Consider the following 18,163-nt stretch of genomic DNA (forward strand, 5'->3'; position numbering starts at 1 on the left):
CCCGTGGATGATACTATCGATAGAATGACGATAATTTCAAACAAACGAAATCTCAAACTCATCCCCAACTCGTTCCGACGTCAAAGGGGCGAATCTTCTTCACACATGCGGGGCCTATGTATAGTCGCTTATGAAATCGAAAGAAAAAACGGACTCTGATTCGGGAGATTTCGAGGAGAAAAATGCTTTGTTGATGACGTCAAACTGGGGTAGTTTTTTGTATGTGGTTCTGTGCTGGTTCTTCTCTTTGGAACCTTTCAGCAGAGATAAGGTATAAGGAAGGGCTCATAAGTTGGCAAAATAATGTATATTAAACATTGAGTTGTAAATCATGAATCAATTTGTATCAATTGGGAACTTCGAACTTGAGTAACTAAGTCCTAAACATAAATGCTACATCAGACTCTCAAGCTTTCCCCTATTGGCGCACTAATGCCTGTCTATTCACATTTCTTTCAAATTTCTATAAAATAAAAATTCTCTCTAGTTTTTCATTCCGCCGAACATGCCATTAAAATTATAATCAATTTTTAACTAAATATGTTTATCAAAAGTTTCGTATTTTTAATTTGCATCCGAATCTTGAACGTGATTAAATTTAATCTCATTCACCACTCGAAAACGCACGCTTATATACTTTTCTAACTCCTTATCTAAACCATTTTAAAAAAATGACTATTTACAAACATATCTTTTGGTTTTTAACCTCCTGTACGGTTAAAAAAAAGAACTATCTATCTATGATTGAAAGATTAATTATAATTTTGGTGGCGTCGGAAAATTGAGCTGATAGACAAAATGGCAAAAATAGATGGCGTTTTTGAACAAAGATTGTGACGATCCCGGGTCGAATAATAAAATTTCAATATGTCAGCTAAATTAAAACTGATTAAAAGATTCAATTCAAATAATAAATGCTTTTGGTTTCAAATATCGTACGCCATAATTGGAAATTATATTTAAAAAACTGAAAAATCTGTGACTTTCTTCATGAAAATTATTGTGTTTGTTTTTACTGAATATTCAGCTCATATTCAAAAACCCGGCTTGATAATTTTTTTTATATTTTAAAATATTATCAATGAGGATTCACTAATTTTGTGTGTGATTTTGTTCCAGAGAGAGATTTCGGGAGTACACCGTGCCTTATTTCGACATGAAATAGACCAAATATACAGATTTCCTATTCTTGAGTTAATCAGATGATCGTTTTTCATGTCTCGTAATATTATTTGTCAAATAAATTTGAAGTTTTAGAACTTTTCAAGCAATCAGTTGTGGTCTGTAAAACCAAGCACTTTTACTGTTTCAATATGAGCTTTAAATCTATCTGAAAACATATAAATCAAAAACATTTGTATGCGACTTCAGCAAAACGAGTTACGTTTGTTGCAATACACCCGTTTTTTAAGGACTTTTTTACTTCAAGGTCGGTTTCTGAAAACCACAAAAACATAACCAAAATCTTGGGAAATTATTTTATTGGCTATATCGGTGAAATTTTATATTCTTTGAGAAAGAATATTTAAGAATTGAAAGAGTATAGTCGGATAGAAGATTAGAATAAGATGAAAGATGTCGAAATTGAGCAGAAGGGTAATTTTAATTTGAAAAACTTTTCATCACATTTCATCGTTTTGTTCCTCACGGGCCTACTACCTTGCAGTGGTTGATACAGATAGTTTAACAACCACCACACAATAGTAGGCCTAGCGTGGTTCGTCCCAAAAGCGGAAACTTGCAGTACGAACGAACCGATTTATCGATTTAAAATATAATTTTTGAATGAATTTACGAAAAAACAATTTCTAAGCCTTCAAATGAACCCTTCAGATCTGCAATACGATGTTAGATGAGAAAGATATGAATGAGATAAATTTGCATGTTTTTAAAAGAATGATCCCAAACTTTTGGCCGATACACCATACTGAGGGGTGATGTGATGTCTATTTTATTAATTAAAAGTACATTCTTAAATTTTTGCAAATTTTTTGATCGTGTTTTAAGAAGTATAGAATAAGGATTCTAATGCAACTGAAATTTTGAAATTTTGTCCACCCTATCCCGAGATAATCGGCTTTGAATATTGAGTGCGACTTTTTGAAAATGTTTTAACTTTAGGTTAAGTTTTAGGTGCAAAACTAAAACATTATTTCTGGGCAAAATAACTCCAAAATAGCTATTGCTCATTATCGTTCAAATGAGATCAGAAGATTTGCAATATTTCCTAAGACGGCTGAGAAATGAACAATCAAAATTTGCATGTTTTTAGCGGGTGATCCCAAACTTTTGGCCGGCAGTGTAGGCCCTAACCGCAAAGGAAGGTTAATTCTGAAAAATGCGTTTAGTGAATTCTCTCGAATATTAAATTCAACATTTAAATTTGTAAGCCCATTTGTGCCTTCAGCTTGATATTTTAGTATGGGAAGAAGAGAACATCACTTACGCTTTGAAATAATAAAATGAAATATGTAAACGTTGATAAACTACAAAAGCAATTTTTTTTTATGCACGAATAATCGAGTTCAGCGTATATTCGAGTTCAGCCTATAATCGAGCCGAAAAAAAGAATAAATCACTCATAAAAGGTGTTCGGCTGAAAAAGTGGTCAACTGAAATTCGCCGTATATTTTCTATTCATTTATATAAAAAAAAACCTGAACACCTCTCATTTTGTAGGTGTGTGTAGAATGATGCCTCTTCTGGGATTTTGACATTAGAACTTTAGTTATCAAAATAGCGTAGAGCTTCAGCTAATCAAAATTTTGTACATGCGTCGTGATAACCCAAAGTACACGAAAATATCGCTTTCCAAGCCACAGGTACAGATAGCTTGCTGAACGAGATATTTCTTGGCAAACTTCGATAGTATAATATGCTTGAAAATGTCTACCACCTTTCCCCTTCCGGTTGCTGTAAAATACTCTTGTCCAGGAGGCTGTCTGAAGTCTGCCTTGGCGTAGGTTTCGTCGTCCATTACCACGCAATCAAACTTTGTCAACAATGTCGTATACAGCTTCCGAGAGCTTGTTTTTGCAGTAAGGTTTTGCTTTTCATTACGATTAGCAGTCACTTAACCTTCTTATAAGTCGATAGTCCGGATCGTTTTTAAGATGTTTTTTGATGGGTTTGCGCTTGAATGCGCTAGCCACTCTTCTGTTCGTCACAGCGGTTCCGGGCTTCCAATTTTCCCCAGATCCAGGTTTTCCAAGTGTTCGACAAACAATTTTCGAAAAATTTTATTACTTTGATGACGGTTGGTTTGGCCACATTCAACGATTTTGCCATATCTGAGTGCGTGTAGTTTGGATTTTCATGGCAAATATTAATTTTTTCATTTTAATTATTTTTGGGCAGGGTTGGTCAGCGCTTCTCAAATCCGACAGCGCTGTGTAAATCGCACTGTTAGCTGCTACGATTTGAAAAGCGCAACACTTCCTTCCGAATTGCTCTACACTCGTTTCCGAGTACAACCGAAGCCAAGTGCCGAGCGAAACCGGTGCCCCAATAGCAGCACTACTGTGAGAGAAGGAGAAATCCCAAAATACACCACACAACAACTAAAGTGCAATTTTTTTCCTTCTCTTCCTATCGCAGTAGGCAACAGCACGAAACGATATTGCTTCTTCTTCTTCTTTTCCTTGTTGGGAAAGAAAGAAACCAACTGAGTTGCTTTAGCGCTGCTCCCCAACACTTAATGAGCAGCTTGCTCTCACCCTGGCGAATCATTTTCTGCTCTTTATTGGGGGTACGGTCGGTGCGTCTTATCAGAGAAGAGCAAGTGTTTCAGAATGAAAAGTTCACTGAGTTACATTTTTCAAGCCGCTCGAGGAGAAATGGACCACCACACTCAGAAAAATACTATTATGTATGCCATAAGATTCTTTTATGGAGTGGCGCCATAAGAAAAATCATTGAAATTCATAAGATCACAACATCGTCTTATGAAGCGAATAAATTCTTCAGATGAACACCTACTTCAATGAGACGTTGTTGTTTTTCATAAGATCGTCTTATGTAAGCAGAAAATTTCATATTTGATGAGAAAATATCAAGATAATTGTTTAACATCAACGTCCAGTTTATTTTCTGGGTAATTTGTTGAAATTATATCATGAACACCATCCGCAGCACATCAACGCCAATGTTCCAACAAACATTCTACCGCACCCGGTCCATTGAACTTATCGCCGGTCAACATGCTGAAAAGTAAACAAAAAAAAATGTGCTCAAGTTCACAAATAATTGGGAAGCTCATACAATAAAATAAACTTACCGTTTAGAATAACAAAATCGCTTTTAGCTTTCAGAAAAACTAATTGCTCAACAACGATGAAAAAATGACTGGTGGAATGAATGTGTTCAATATTTTTTCACAATGTTCTTCTATTTTTCATAAGAACTTCGTATGAAAATTGAAAGAATTTCATAAGACTCTTATGCAAAATTATTTTGGACACAAAAAAGCGGTTCATAAGACGTGTCTTATGAAATTTATAATAAGATTTCCTCTGAGTGCATGTTTTTGCGGCCACCCTAGTCGAACATAAATGGTCTACTCTAATGGAAAACTTATTTCAAGATGCTTTGTAAACATTCAAATGGTTTACCTTTGAGCCAGTAATGATTTATTTTACTTGCCAATCCTTAAACATTCAATATAAGTAAATCCGAGAACAGAACTCGTACTCGAACGAAAAATCTCCCGAAAGATGTGATGAATGCTTATGCCAATTTATAAATTTATTGAAAGAAATTTATCGCTGAACATTCTTTTCGAAGACCGTTACTCCGTATCTTATGAGGCAAAGAATATTAGTGGATCAATAGGGGTATGTTTTATGTCATTGAAAAACAATCAATTCAACTGACATCACTGCTGGAGCCTAGCGAGGTATTGCATGACTACTCGTGTGGTAATGTAAGGCCAAAAATACAATGCATTGAATCTAACAACCCCAGATCGGTATCTGAATTGTGAAAACACTTGTTAAAAAAAATGCAGTGACTGTCCGAAAAATATTATTACATTGAATGGTAAAACTCGGACATCAACTTCTGCACGTTCTTTTTTTAAACTCAAAATTAAGTAGTTTTGGTTCAAAACACCACTTCGGTGGCATCCCTCAACTTTGAGTTTAACTGGGCAATAGCAAAACTAAGTTCTGATAGGCATACTCAATACTAAGTTCGGCAGCCGAACTCGAATTTATCCTTCTTTTTCGAGGGTAGCTTATTTTCAGGGAATAAAAGGATGATTAAAATTTGTTGTACCCGGATGTTGCTGTTCCGGTACAGAGCGGTTGAAAGTTTTGACACTCCCGGTCAAAGAAAACTTCCGGATGTTACTTCCCACGGGAAGTAAACAATATCCGGAAGTTTCCGGACATTCCAAGCCGCTCACCATATGATGACAATGACGGACTGAATTTTACGCTGACACGGTGAACATGCATTTCATTATAAAGTTCCTTCATAGTCTTCCAGAAATTGTTCGTGTTCGTTGGTTGCTGTTCCGGTTCGAACTGAACTTGCTAAGTGTTTTCAGTCCAACAAAGAAAGTTCAATTTTTAGTTCATAAGGTCGAACTCAGCTTTGATCCCTCGCCGAAGGAAAAAAAGGGAACAATTTTGAGTTCGCAGTTCGAACTCCGTTTAGATCCATCGCAAGGCGGAAAAAGGGTACTTAACTTTAAGTTCATAGAATCGAACTATGTTTTGAACCTCGGTCATACTGAATTTTGAGTTAAAAAAATAGAGCGTGTGGATTTGTCTTTAGAGGACCGCAAATTATAAAAGCTATAGCTCAAGAAGAAAAAACTATCATAATTTATTAAATTTATTAAGCTTATAATTAAGTAAGGGCTGTAGTACATGAGTATTGCATCTTACCCCGCTATTGTATTATACCCCGTTTGACATTTTTTTTTCGGGCTTAAATCTTTTCAATTACTCAGCCATCTAGTTTATTTTAGATTGAAGGGTTGCCATCGAACCGGGAAAATCGATATTTCAAACTAGCCCCGCGAAATAACCGGGAATTTGATATCAAAACCGGGGAAAAACCTTATGCAGTGCAAATCACTTTTTCTACATAAATCCAACGTATAGAAAAGTTTGAAGTTAATCAAGAATAAATTTTCATTAAAAACTTGACATAGAAGTTAATTGCATTTCTTTGATGAAAATACGAAATGGGAAAAGTTTATGCGTGTTTCCATTCTTCAATATTAGCTTTTCACCGAATGCCAGAATCCAAATTTTGGATTCAGAATTGATATTGAATTGAAAAATTCAGGCTCAGTATGATATTTGAAATTGAGATTCTGAATGCAGATTTGATTCAGAACTCAGAATCGAATTAAGTTCTCTGTGTTAAGATTTTAATCTTGCATTCGGAAGTTGGACTCAAAATGTAGTTGAATTTTTGAAAAGATTTTGGTGTAAGTTTGAGATTTCAAGTTTTGTAATCGGACAAAAAAATTAAATTTCAAAATTTAATAATATGACTAAGCTTGAGACTATAAATTTAGACTCATTATCTGGATTTAGCATTCTCGTTTTAGAACAGGAATAAAACCAAAACTAAGAAACTAGTAATTGTAATCCATTATTTAGTAACCAGTACACAGTACTATGATTTTATAAATAATTATTCAAATAACATTCGAAAATCATATATCCATATTCAGAATAAAAAAATCCAACTGCAAAAGTCATGCTTTTTATGCAGTTAATATTAATCTAAATCTCCAAGTTAAATCTTAGGATCAGAATTCAAAATTAAAATTCAGAGTTCGAATTGGCAATTAAATTTTGAAACTAATATCGACATTTATTTATCACAATATCAAGATGGTATTTCAGAATTTGAGTTCAACTTTTCAAGTCCTACTAAAATACATTAACATCACAAAATAAGCTTGTTTATTTATAAAAGTATATCTACTGATTTATCAAAATTATTTACCAGGTAAAATATACAGTCCCCCCACAATCATGGGTCACACATAATTATTAGTCACTGCTAATGATCATTAGAACTGCTGATATCTACTTAACTAAAAAAAATTATTTCATATTCATATTTTTAGTTAATCGACAATATCATCAAAATGCATTAAAAATATTATTTGTGCGTTTGATATCAATAAAATTGCTGTTTGAATACTTTTTATCATAGGTAGGTGAACTATAAGCTGTCGAACTACCGCATAAAATTCCAATGTTATTAGGTTGACATCTTGAGCCGTTAAGCCCTATTTCAAAGATTCCAACCAAATGAATTGGTCCCATATAAGCCCAAAGGACGAGTTTACATTTTCTAAGTGAAACTGAGCGAATGAGATGCGAAAGTTCAATAATATTTGGCAAAATAAAAGTGACCCATAATTATTACAGAATCCACCAAGTTCCACACAATCATGGGTCACTTTTTCGCAAGCAAAACAAAACATTTCTTGGTTGCTAGCTCAACCCAATTATTTATTTATTTACATAGTATTCCGTCTCACGACATAACTTGACGAACATAATTCCTAAAATTCACTCGGTTCATAGCAACCGTTCTCCAATTTCTCGGGCACCCCACGTTCGCCAGATCACGCTCCACTTGGTCTAACCACCTCGCTCGTTGCGCCCCCGCTCGTCTTGTTCCTACCGGATTCGTAGCGAACACCTGTTTTGCAGGACAGTCGTCCGGCATTCTCGCAACATGTCCCGCCCAGCGTATCCGGCCAGCCTTCACCACCTTCTGGATACTGGGTTCGCCGTAGAGTCGCGCGAGCTCGTGGTTCATCCTTCGCCTCCACACTCCGTTCTCCTGTACGCCGCCAAAGATGGTTCTTAACACTCGTCGCTCGAATACTCCGAGTGTACGCAGGTCCTCCTCGAGCAATATCCATGTCTCGTGCCCGTAGAGAACAACCGGTCTAATGAGCGTCATATACAGGTTACACTTCGTGCGAGGGCTAAGTCTTCTCGACCGCAGTTGCTTGTGGAGTCCATAGTAGGCACGACTTCCGCTGATAATTCGCCTCCGGATCTCACGGCTGGTGTCATTGTCTGCGGTCACCAGTGAGCCGAGATAGACAAAGTCTTCGACTATCTCCAGCTCGTCGCCGTCGATCGTGACCTTGTTATTACTGGACAAGCGGGTTCGGTCGGTCTCGGATCCGCAGGCCAGCATGTACTTCGTCTTGGACGTATTAATCATCAACCCAATCCTTCCTGCTTCGCGTTTCAGTTTGCGGTAGATCTCCTCCACCGCCGCAGATGATCTGCCGACTATATCAATGTCATCGGCAAAGCAGATAAGTTGACTGGATCTGTTGAAAATCGTGCCCCGCATTTCGCCCACCGCTCGTCGAATAACACCTTCTAGCGCCACGTTGAACATCATGCAGGATAGACCATCACCTTGTCGAAGCCCCCTGCGCGATTCGAATGAACTCGACAATTCACCCGAAATCCGCACACAGCACTGCGTTCCATCCATCGTCGCCTTGATCAGTCTGATCAGCTTCCCGGAAAAGCCGTTCTCGTCCATAATTTTCCATAGCTCGTTACGGTCGATCGTGTCGTATGCGGCTTTGAAGTCGATGAATAGATGATGCGTAGGGACTTGGTGTTCACGGCATTTTTGGAGGATTTGCCGCAATGTGAATATCTGGTCCGTCGTAGACCGTCCCTCCATGAAGCCGGCCTGATGACTTCCCACGAATCTGTTTGCTTGTGGCGTTAGGCGGCGGAGTAGGATTCGGGACAACACTTTGTAGGCGGCATTGAGGACAGTGATCGCTCGGTAGTTCTCACAGTCCAATTTGTCGCCCTTCTTGTAGATGGGGCATATTACCCCCTCCTTCCACTCCTCCGGTAGCTGTTCTATGTCCCAGATCCGGACTATCAACCGGTGTAGGCAATCGGCCAACCTGTCCGGGCCCATTTTGATGAGTTCAGCTGCGATGCCATCCTTCCCAGCCGACTTGTTTCTATTCAGCTGGCGAATGGCTTCCTTAACTTCACTCATCGTTGGGAGTGGCTCGTCTTCGTCGTTGGCTACGCCGGCGATGTACCTTCCCCCACCGTCTTGATCTCCTGCATGTGCGCCGTTCAGGTGTTCATCGAAGTGCTGCTTCCACCTTTTGATCACCTCACGATTGTCCGTCAGGATACCCCCGTCTTTATCCCGGCACATTTCGGCTTGCGGCACGAAGCCTTTGCGGGATGCGTTGAGTTTCTGATAGAACTTTCGTGTTTCTTGGGAACGATGCAGCTTCTCCAGCTCCTGGAGCTCCTCCTCCTCCAGGCGGCGCTTTTTCTCCTGGAAAAGCCGGACTCGCTGCCTCTTCCGCTGTCGGTGATTTTCCACATTTCGACGGGTGCCTCTTTGCACTACTGCCGCCCGCGCGGCATTTTCTTCGTCCATCACCCTCCTACACTCCTCGTCGAACCAGTCGTTCCGTCGAGTTCGCTCCACATAACCGATGACGTTCTCCGCAGCACTGTTGATGGCTGTCTTGATGGTATCCCAACAGTCCTCGAGAGGGGCTTCGTCAAGCTCGCCCTCTGCCGGCAGCGCTGCTTCGACCGATTGCGCGTAGTCTGCCGCGACCTCAGGTTGCTTCAGTCGCGCGATGTTTAACCGAGGCGGGCGCCGGTTTCGCTTGTTGTTCACTACGGAGAGTTTTGGGCGCATCTTCACCATCACCAGATAATGGTCCGACTCGATGTTGGCGCCCCGACAGGATCTGACGTCGATGATGTCCGAAAAGTGCCGGCTGTCGATCAAAACGTGGTCGATCTGTGATTGCGTTTGGTACGGTGATCTCCAGGTGTACTTGTGTGGGAGGCGGTGCTGAAAAAAGGTACTACGTACGGCCATTCGTTTGGAGGCGGCGAAATCAATAAGTCTGAGGCCGTTTTCATTGGTCAGCTGGTGCGCGCTGAACCTTCCAATTGTCGGTTTAAATTCCTCCTCCTGGCCGACCTGAGCATTGAAATCCCCGATGACGATCTTGATATCATGTTTTGGGCAACGGTCGTATTCACGCTCCAGCTGCGCGTAGAATTCGTCTTTGTCGTCACCGGTACTTCCGAGGTGAGGGCTGTGCACGTTGATGATGCTGATGTTGAAGAACCGGCCCTTGATTCTCAACCGGCACATTCGTGAGTTGATCGGCCACCACCCGATCACGCGCTTTTGCATCTTTCTCATCACTATAAAAGCTGTTCCAAGCTCGTGTGTGTTGCCGCAGCTCTGGTAGATGGCACGACCATCTGGATACGTTCGTACCGTGGAGCCCTTCCAGCATACCTCCTGCAGCGCTACGATGTCGAATTTGCGGCTCTTCAATTCGTTGGAGAGCACGTGGGTACTGCCCACAAAATTTAGAGATCGGCAGTTCCATGTTCCAAGTTTCCAATCGCTAGTCCCTTTTCGTCGCGTGGGTCTTTGCCGATTTCCATCCGAAATTTGTTGTTCGTTATTCGTTGCTTATGTTTTTTTAGTAGTCACAGGCTCGCAAGGCCCGCAGCTAACCCCACTATCTCGCAGGAGGACCGTCGTGATGTTGCTGTTTTGGGTCCCGAACACCACCGGGACGCTGTTGCACTCCGCACGCCGCCCCTAACATGGAGAACAGACGCGTACGAAGCCCCCTAACTCATTCTGCATGCGACCAAAGCATCCACCGGGGTTGGGTACCCGATCTCCGCTAAGGTTGCTCGCACCCCAGCTAGTACCACGGGGAGGTAGAGAATCGGAGTTGCAGACAAGAGGTGATATGACCACTACCCGAGGGTTGGGTGTATGGGGTCTCGAGTTGCACATTGTCTACTTCACTAGCCAACCCAATTGCCCCTTGAATGTATACTAGCAAAGAATGCCTCTGAATGTTTGCCAGAAACTTGTTGATTTTCATGTTGATATTCGGGTGTTGCCATGGACTTCTATGTGACTAATAATAATTGTGGGCAATTTGACTAATAACACTAGTTTACAGCATTTTTGAAATCAGTAAACTGAAGGTCATTTTTAATGTGAAATCGGGCGCTGAATCCGAAAATGAAATTATAAAAAATCTCAGTAGAACCGTTTTTGAGTTATGCTCCAAATATGAAATTTCGGAAAAATTAAAAAGTACTTGTACTAAGATTAAAATATCTCAGACGGCATAAAGGTAATTTGAAATCCTTCTTTTGCATATTGAAGGTGAATAAATTTTCTATCGATCATCTGAACACTGTTTTTGCGTTTGACCAACAGTATTGTTGACATTAGTGACATTATAAGAAAAAAAAATTATAAAAAACGAATTTTTTTATAGAAAATTTTGTTTCAACGAAAGTTTTAGACTCGATGGTAGCATTCAAAAAATCTGATTTTCTTTTGCCCTTAAATGTCAATTCAAATATTTCAAGTGGTTATTTATCAAAATCGGTTGAAAATTGAAGAAGTTATGGCTCCTTTACCATAACTGTATTTTTTGTAGTTTTTCATAATTTAACGAACCGCAGTACACTTATCATAATATAGGAAGAATGAAACATGATAAATCTCACTCGCTCCAAGTCAAAATTATTTACTAGCTCACCAGAAGGTCACATGCCAAGTTTCAGGAAGATCTGACCATAGGGAGGGGTTGTTTGAGTCTCAAACGTGAATAAAATTTTGAGGTATTTTGCCTGGAAGGAACGAAAAATACTGGTTTTTCATCAATAACTTCTTTCATCACTAGCTGATTGTTTTTATGGTTGATTTTCTTAAAGCCTAAGTTGAGACAAATATTTCATCCGAAGACTGCAACTCGATTGGATTTGAAACAGAAAAGTTATTGCGGTTCAAAAATTGTATTTTGGTCGAAACTTCTCGTATAAAACGCAATGCGTAAAAAGTACTCATTGCGTGTTGGACAAAATTTGCGGCCTTTGAACTGCAATAATTTTTTTACTTCAAGTCCAATCGTGTTGCAGTCTTCGGGTGAAATATTTGTCTCAACTTAGGCTTTAAGAAAATCAACCATAAAAACAATCAGCTAGTGATGAAAAAAGCTATTGATGAAAAACCAGTATTTTTTGTTCCTCCCGGACAGAAAACCTCAAAATTTTATTCACGTTTGAGACTCAAACAACCCCTCCCTATGGTCATATCTTCCTGAAACTTGGCATGTGACCTTCTGGTGAGCTAGTAAATAATTTTGACTTGGAGCGAGTGAGATTTATCATGTTTCATTCTTCCTATATTATGATAAGTGTACTGCGGTTCGTTAAATTATGAAAAACTACAAAAAATACAGTTATGGTAAAGTAGCCATAACTTCTTCAATTTTCAACCGATTTTGATAAACAACCACTTGAAATATTTGTTTTAAATTGAGATTTAAGAGCAAAAGAAAATCAGATTTTTTGAATGCTACTATTGAGTCTAAAACTTTCGTTGAAACAAAATTTTTTATAAAAAAATGCGTTTTTTATATTTTTTTCTCTTATTAAGTCACTAATATCAACAATACTGTTGGTCAAACGCAAAAACAGTGTTCAGATGATCGATAGAAAATTTATTCACCTTCAATATTCAAAAGAGGGATTTCAAATTACTGTTGTGCCGTCCGAGATATTTTAATCTAAGTACAAGAACTTTTTTAATTTTTCCGATATTTCAAATTTGGAGCATAAATCAAAAACGGTTCTACTGAGATTTTTTTGAATTTCATTTTCAGATTCAGCGCCCGATTTTACATTGAAAATGTTGGTCAGTTAATCAAGTTCACGATTTTTTTTGAATTTTGTAAACTAGTGTAATTGTTACAAGCTATAATTTTGACCCATAATTGTGGTTTTGAAAAACGTTGATTGTTTCGGAGAATTATGTTATTTTTTAACAAAATTGAAAATAAAAACATATTTGAAATCAAAGAGGAAGTATTTAATGACTGAAATTCATGCAAAGCTTGATATTTGGTAAACTAACACCCGAATAAACGAACATTTTGTGGTGAAAGAATACGTTAATTGACTAATGATTGTGAGGGAACTGTATCATTTTCCAGCCCTTTTGATGTTGCAGCTTTCATTCTAAGACATCATTATGGGCTTTCCGTGCCTTTTAGAGTAATCGAGGACATAATTACAATAAATCTCTTTTTTTGCGTCCAATTCTAATAAATCTAATATGATTTTTCGAAGAATTCATATCATTTTTCAATAAAATACCTAATACTCTTTCAATTCTTCCCGCAGATAAAAAATGACAAAATATTTGCATTTAAAATATTGATTAATTATTTTCACGAAAAAATTGTTTTAATGACAAATGGAAGTTTCGGTTCTGATTAGTTGAATGAACTTTGAAATCTCCCAGAGAATTTGAGATCCAGAACGTCAACTTAGATGTACCACATGAATCATGATATCATAATGTGGTTTTAAAATGATAGAATGCGGTTTTTCATGATTCCAATATGACGCCCAAAAAATTCAAATTATATAAATAAAGAAGTTTCCGTAAAAAAACATTTGTCAAAGACTAAGACGAAGGTGACAATTTTCGGTGAACAAATGGAGTACTGGAATAATTTTAGTACCCTTTTACATTTCAACATTTGAATAAATTTATTATCGGTACGAAATCCAACAACTCTCACCGTAATTTTTGCAGTTGTGAATAACTTTCGAATTACAAAATTGATTCACTGAAAATTTTCGGTTTTCACACACTTTTACTTACAAATATCATTAAATGTCTATTTATTTGGTAAATAAATCTTGTATAAGGTATTAAGCAGTTTACTCTTAAGCCGTGAAAAACATAAAATTTCACAAGGGAAAACCAGGAATTTGAAAATGCAAACCCGCTGGCCACCCTGAGATTGACTCCTGATGATAAATCTTCTGAAAGAAAACACTATTTTAAGAACGAACGTGTTTTAAATATTTTCTTTGGAAAAACAAAATTTATCACTTGTGTAAACAAACTAAATAGGATGCAGTGCAGGTACTCTTCAGTTGTGAAGAATTATTATTCTCAGGTTACTTTCTTTACTTTTAATAATTTTCCTCGTTCTAGTCCATACAAGCTAGATAAAAAAAAACTTTCAAGTATCCAACAAAAGCAGTACTTGAAGAAAAATTTTCTTATCCGTGCTGAGGCAAAATTTCACCGGTCCTTTCTTCCCAACGTCACGCGGAGAATGAGAAAAGCGAATCAAGAAAATCCATAACACGACCTTCTTCAGTGGAGTGGACGATTGAAGTGCACGGTGTTTTTCTTTTAACCTTGTCAGCCAGATGCCGCGTGTATGACTTTTAATAAGGACGCTAGATTAGTCGTGTTTTTTTTTCCTTTAACGCTTTCAATACTCCCAGGTTATCTATTCACAATTGCAGAAAGTCAAGTTCAAGAATGCACGCCTCCATTCACTTGCAACAGTTGTGGTGGCCGCTTAATCATGGGTACTTTATCGGAATGACTCCTCGTTGGATGGAGGAAGCGAAACGCACGAATCGAAGAAAGGTGCTATTCAAAAAAAAACAGCCGACACTGATAATACCTGTACCTACTACCTAGTCAACACTAATCCAAATCACATCGCGTTGACTCTGGAATAGCTCAACACAATCAGCCCCATGGACTGGACTCCACACACCGGGTGTGGTTATAACACATGCTTGCTTGACTGGCTGTTAGGTTTGTCTGTCTGTCTGAATCTGACTCTGACTCTGACTCTGACGTTACCTTCTCCATCCGTATGTACGTGAAGAAAGCTGCCCCGTCGTCGCCGAGTTCCAAACCGTGACGGGCTTAAGTCAGTCAGCTAGTCGACCAGTCAGTTACCGGGAAACCTCGCGAAAGATCGGTTCGCATTTCGTTGTCTTGGGCGCAATTCAATGCTCGTAAGCTGACGGATTACTGCAGATATTACCGCACTACTCAGTGGAACAGGTTAGCTGAAATTATACCTACATTGTTGTTCGCTACAGATCTTGTGCAAGGTGTCGTCTTGGGGCTTTGTGACAACGTAAATTAGCAAAATTTCCCGGATTAATATGTTTATTGCGAATTGGACCCACCTTTCTGGTTGATTGATTTATCTCATGCGATTGCTGGGAAAATTTGTTAATCAGATAAAGAAAATCTATCTACGGCCCCCTTCCAGTGGAAAAATGGAAGAGGATCACTAGGTCGGTGGATCATGGACCGTGGAGAAGATTAGCTGGCACGTATGCCAGTTGGACATTTATCGCGCAACCCCCTGAAAGCCACCGATTACAAAATCTACCTCGTCTCGTCGTTCGTCGTCCGCGGCTTAAGACACAAGGTTTCGGAACCCGATTGCTTAAGAATTGTTCGGCCGTTCGTTTGTTCGTTTACTACAACTCCGACGATGGGGTTGTTCCGCAACCGAGCTCTTACGTTGTTATGAGTCTGTCCATTGCGTTGTGGTGTGACAGAAGAGTGCCTTATTGTTCACCACAAAACAACCCAAAACGGCAGAAGCGCTGAGCGGGAGAGAGAAAAAATCGAAGTAGTATGATGTTGGCAGACACATCAAAGTGAAAGTGGCACGTGGAAGATACCTGCAAACCTGCGCTGGACAGGGCCGGATTGATAAATCTACTAGGGGTTCTAGGTTTAATCTTAACTACAAATCGTGTTGAAACTTTTCCCTCAACAACCACAAATGTTCGGCCTTAAATCCGAACATATTTGGCATTATATCCGAAAGCGAAATTTTGAAAACAAACAAAAAATGTTTTCACTTTTTCTTGTAAAAAAAATTGTTTCTTCTAAACTTTTTGCTGATCCGGTGCGCTTTGCTACCCCTTCCATGGAAAAATTTAAGTTTGTGCAAATTATTTCAATTAAATTAAATTTAATTTGAATTTCAACATTATTCAAAAGGGAACTATTTTTCAAAACTTCAGTTTAAACCTTAAAATAACTTGAAGGCTTGAAGGTTGAAGGAGCCACAATAGGAGCGATCTTCAAAACAATAAATAATCCCGGAGGAGTTAAATACAGGCAAATTTGCCCAAAAACAAAAAATGTACCAAACTTTATGAAAACACTAAACCATTGGTTTTGTTGATAACATGTTTTTTTTATCCCCACTTAACCATCCTTGTGGCATTCGTGTCTGCTTAATAACATGTAGATATGTTACATTTCTTATGAGAATCTTCATTCATTAACTCTCATCCGTTCGTGAAATTTTAATCCCTTACGCTGCCCCTACTTTCATAACAGTCCCATATGCAAAAACACGCAAGCGAGAAAATCAGCTTTTTCTGTTTTGAAATATATTCTTTAATTATGACCACAACTTTCAGCATAAACGAAAATCGTTTGATGGAATGTGTTCTAGGTTGTCATAATTCATCGTAAGACCTGAAATTTTAGAAATTGGGCCATCGGTAACGTTGGGAGCACCATTTTATTCGTTATGGGACTGTTATGCGAGCATATTTGAGACCTTTTTCAAATCTATTCGCATAACAGTCCCATACAGAATGTGTTTTGCTAACCAAGCTACTGTCTAAGACTCAAATTTGATCATTTTTTAACTTCTAAATGCAGTTATCAGAAAAAGAAACACACCTTTGGAAAAATATCGTGAATTCTACATTGTAAGTTGAATCTTTTTACGGTTTTGATTCCATCTTTTAGTTTTTTGCTCAGAAAGACATTCCTTCCTTCTTACTGACCTGCCTTCAAGAACAAGTGTGCATAATTCGACATCAAGTGAGTTTAAATCTTTTTTGAATGATTCAAAGCAATCTATTTCGCCGAAAGAAGCATTGAAAAGTAACCAAATCCGTGGTATTTCACATATGGGACTGTTATGCGGGTATATTTCATATGGGACAGCCACAAGTTGATATTTTTTTCGAAATTTCTAGAACAAAATCTCTTTTTTTCTGGTTTTATATTGAAGCCCTATGTTCAAAATGACGAACTGTCAGGTTAGATGAAAAATGTCGAAAATTCATATGGGACTGTTATGCAAGTAGGGGCAGTACAGTCCCTGGAGTGTCATTTTGACATTGCTGACTAAATCCAATATTGTTCTCTTGTTTCCCAACCGATTTTGATAAAATTTATAGTTTGGGAAACCTCGTAATGTAACTCAAATATGTTTCTCAGATAATATTCAGCTAGAACACTTTAGTTTTCCGTTATTCAAAGTCTAAGAAAAGAATTCTAAAAAACATGCTTCAGAAAAACGACTGTAGATCAGCTACAGAATGCTCCATAAAATTTCCTTCCTTTCCAAGAAAGCTGGAGTTAGAAGCTAATCGTTGCACATAAGGTTTTTTTTTTATTTTTTTTCAAGATCATGACCACGAAATATTGTAAAAGAAAGTGCTGTAAAAACCCTACTTTTCAATCAATGAATCTTCAAAATTGTATTTAAGTTACACCAGAGAAATTTTGAAAAGATCATTGGTAAGTTGACGTAATTTGGCACATTTTTGCATTTTTTGTTTTTTTTTTTAAACGAACACACACATATAGGATCTCAGTGAAACTTCATGTTTCTTTGAGGAGATCTAAATTCTACTTGAGACTAAGCATGCATCTTTCAAGGATATAATGGCTAGCATTTTACTAATGCTAACTTCACCAACCCACAGAAAGAGTACTATGTTTGCCGTGACCAAGACTTGATCTCATGACCTCTGGCTTAGAAGACTTGAACGCTATCCTCTAGGCCACGGTCGGCGGCAAAATATGAAACGGCGGTTTTTCAAAATATGAAACATAGAATTCTTAACGAATTTTCATAGGTAGCTGTTTTTCAAACATTTTGTCAATTTGCAATTTCTCAGATTTTCTAAGACTTAAGTTCAACTTTGCATTGGATTTTGAGTATATTAACACGACATTTTCACCAGAAAGGTAATTTCATACCCCGATTCTAGTGGTGTAATTACATTGTAGTTTTTTAGGTGAGAATAATGCCTGAGAAAAATATTTGAGTTACATTACGAGCTTTCCAAAACTTTAAACTTTGTAAAAATCGGTTGACTAACAATAGAGATTCATTGAGAGTCCCCGAAGATTTTTTTTATTTGGCTGCACCCGAATAGATTTTATAAGCCGCCAATCATCCAATACGGTCATATGACACTCAAGAGCGAATTAGGGTTTTTTTTAAAAAGGA

The 18,163-nt window shown here is 38.1% G+C and overlaps 1 protein-coding gene across 3 annotated transcripts in view; it reads left to right on the forward strand.

Annotated features, from left to right (window-relative positions):
* The window catches only part of LOC129750122 (ATP-citrate synthase), a 64,974-nt gene that overhangs the window by 25,551 nt on the left and 21,260 nt on the right, over nt 1-18,163 (forward strand). The window contains exon 1 of one of the 3 annotated variants that reach the window (XM_055745349.1): nt 14,782-14,940. The exons of the other annotated variants lie outside the window; for them this stretch is intronic. The gene's annotated coding sequence lies outside the window, so the exon portion shown is untranslated. Of the gene's footprint in view, nt 1-14,781; nt 14,941-18,163 lie in introns of those variants that run through there. 3 annotated transcript variants of the gene reach the window in all.

The sequence above is a fragment of the Uranotaenia lowii genome, chromosome 2 (genome assembly GCF_029784155.1).
Source record: "Uranotaenia lowii strain MFRU-FL chromosome 2, ASM2978415v1, whole genome shotgun sequence".
NCBI classification, from domain to species: Eukaryota; Metazoa; Arthropoda; class Insecta; order Diptera; family Culicidae; genus Uranotaenia; species Uranotaenia lowii.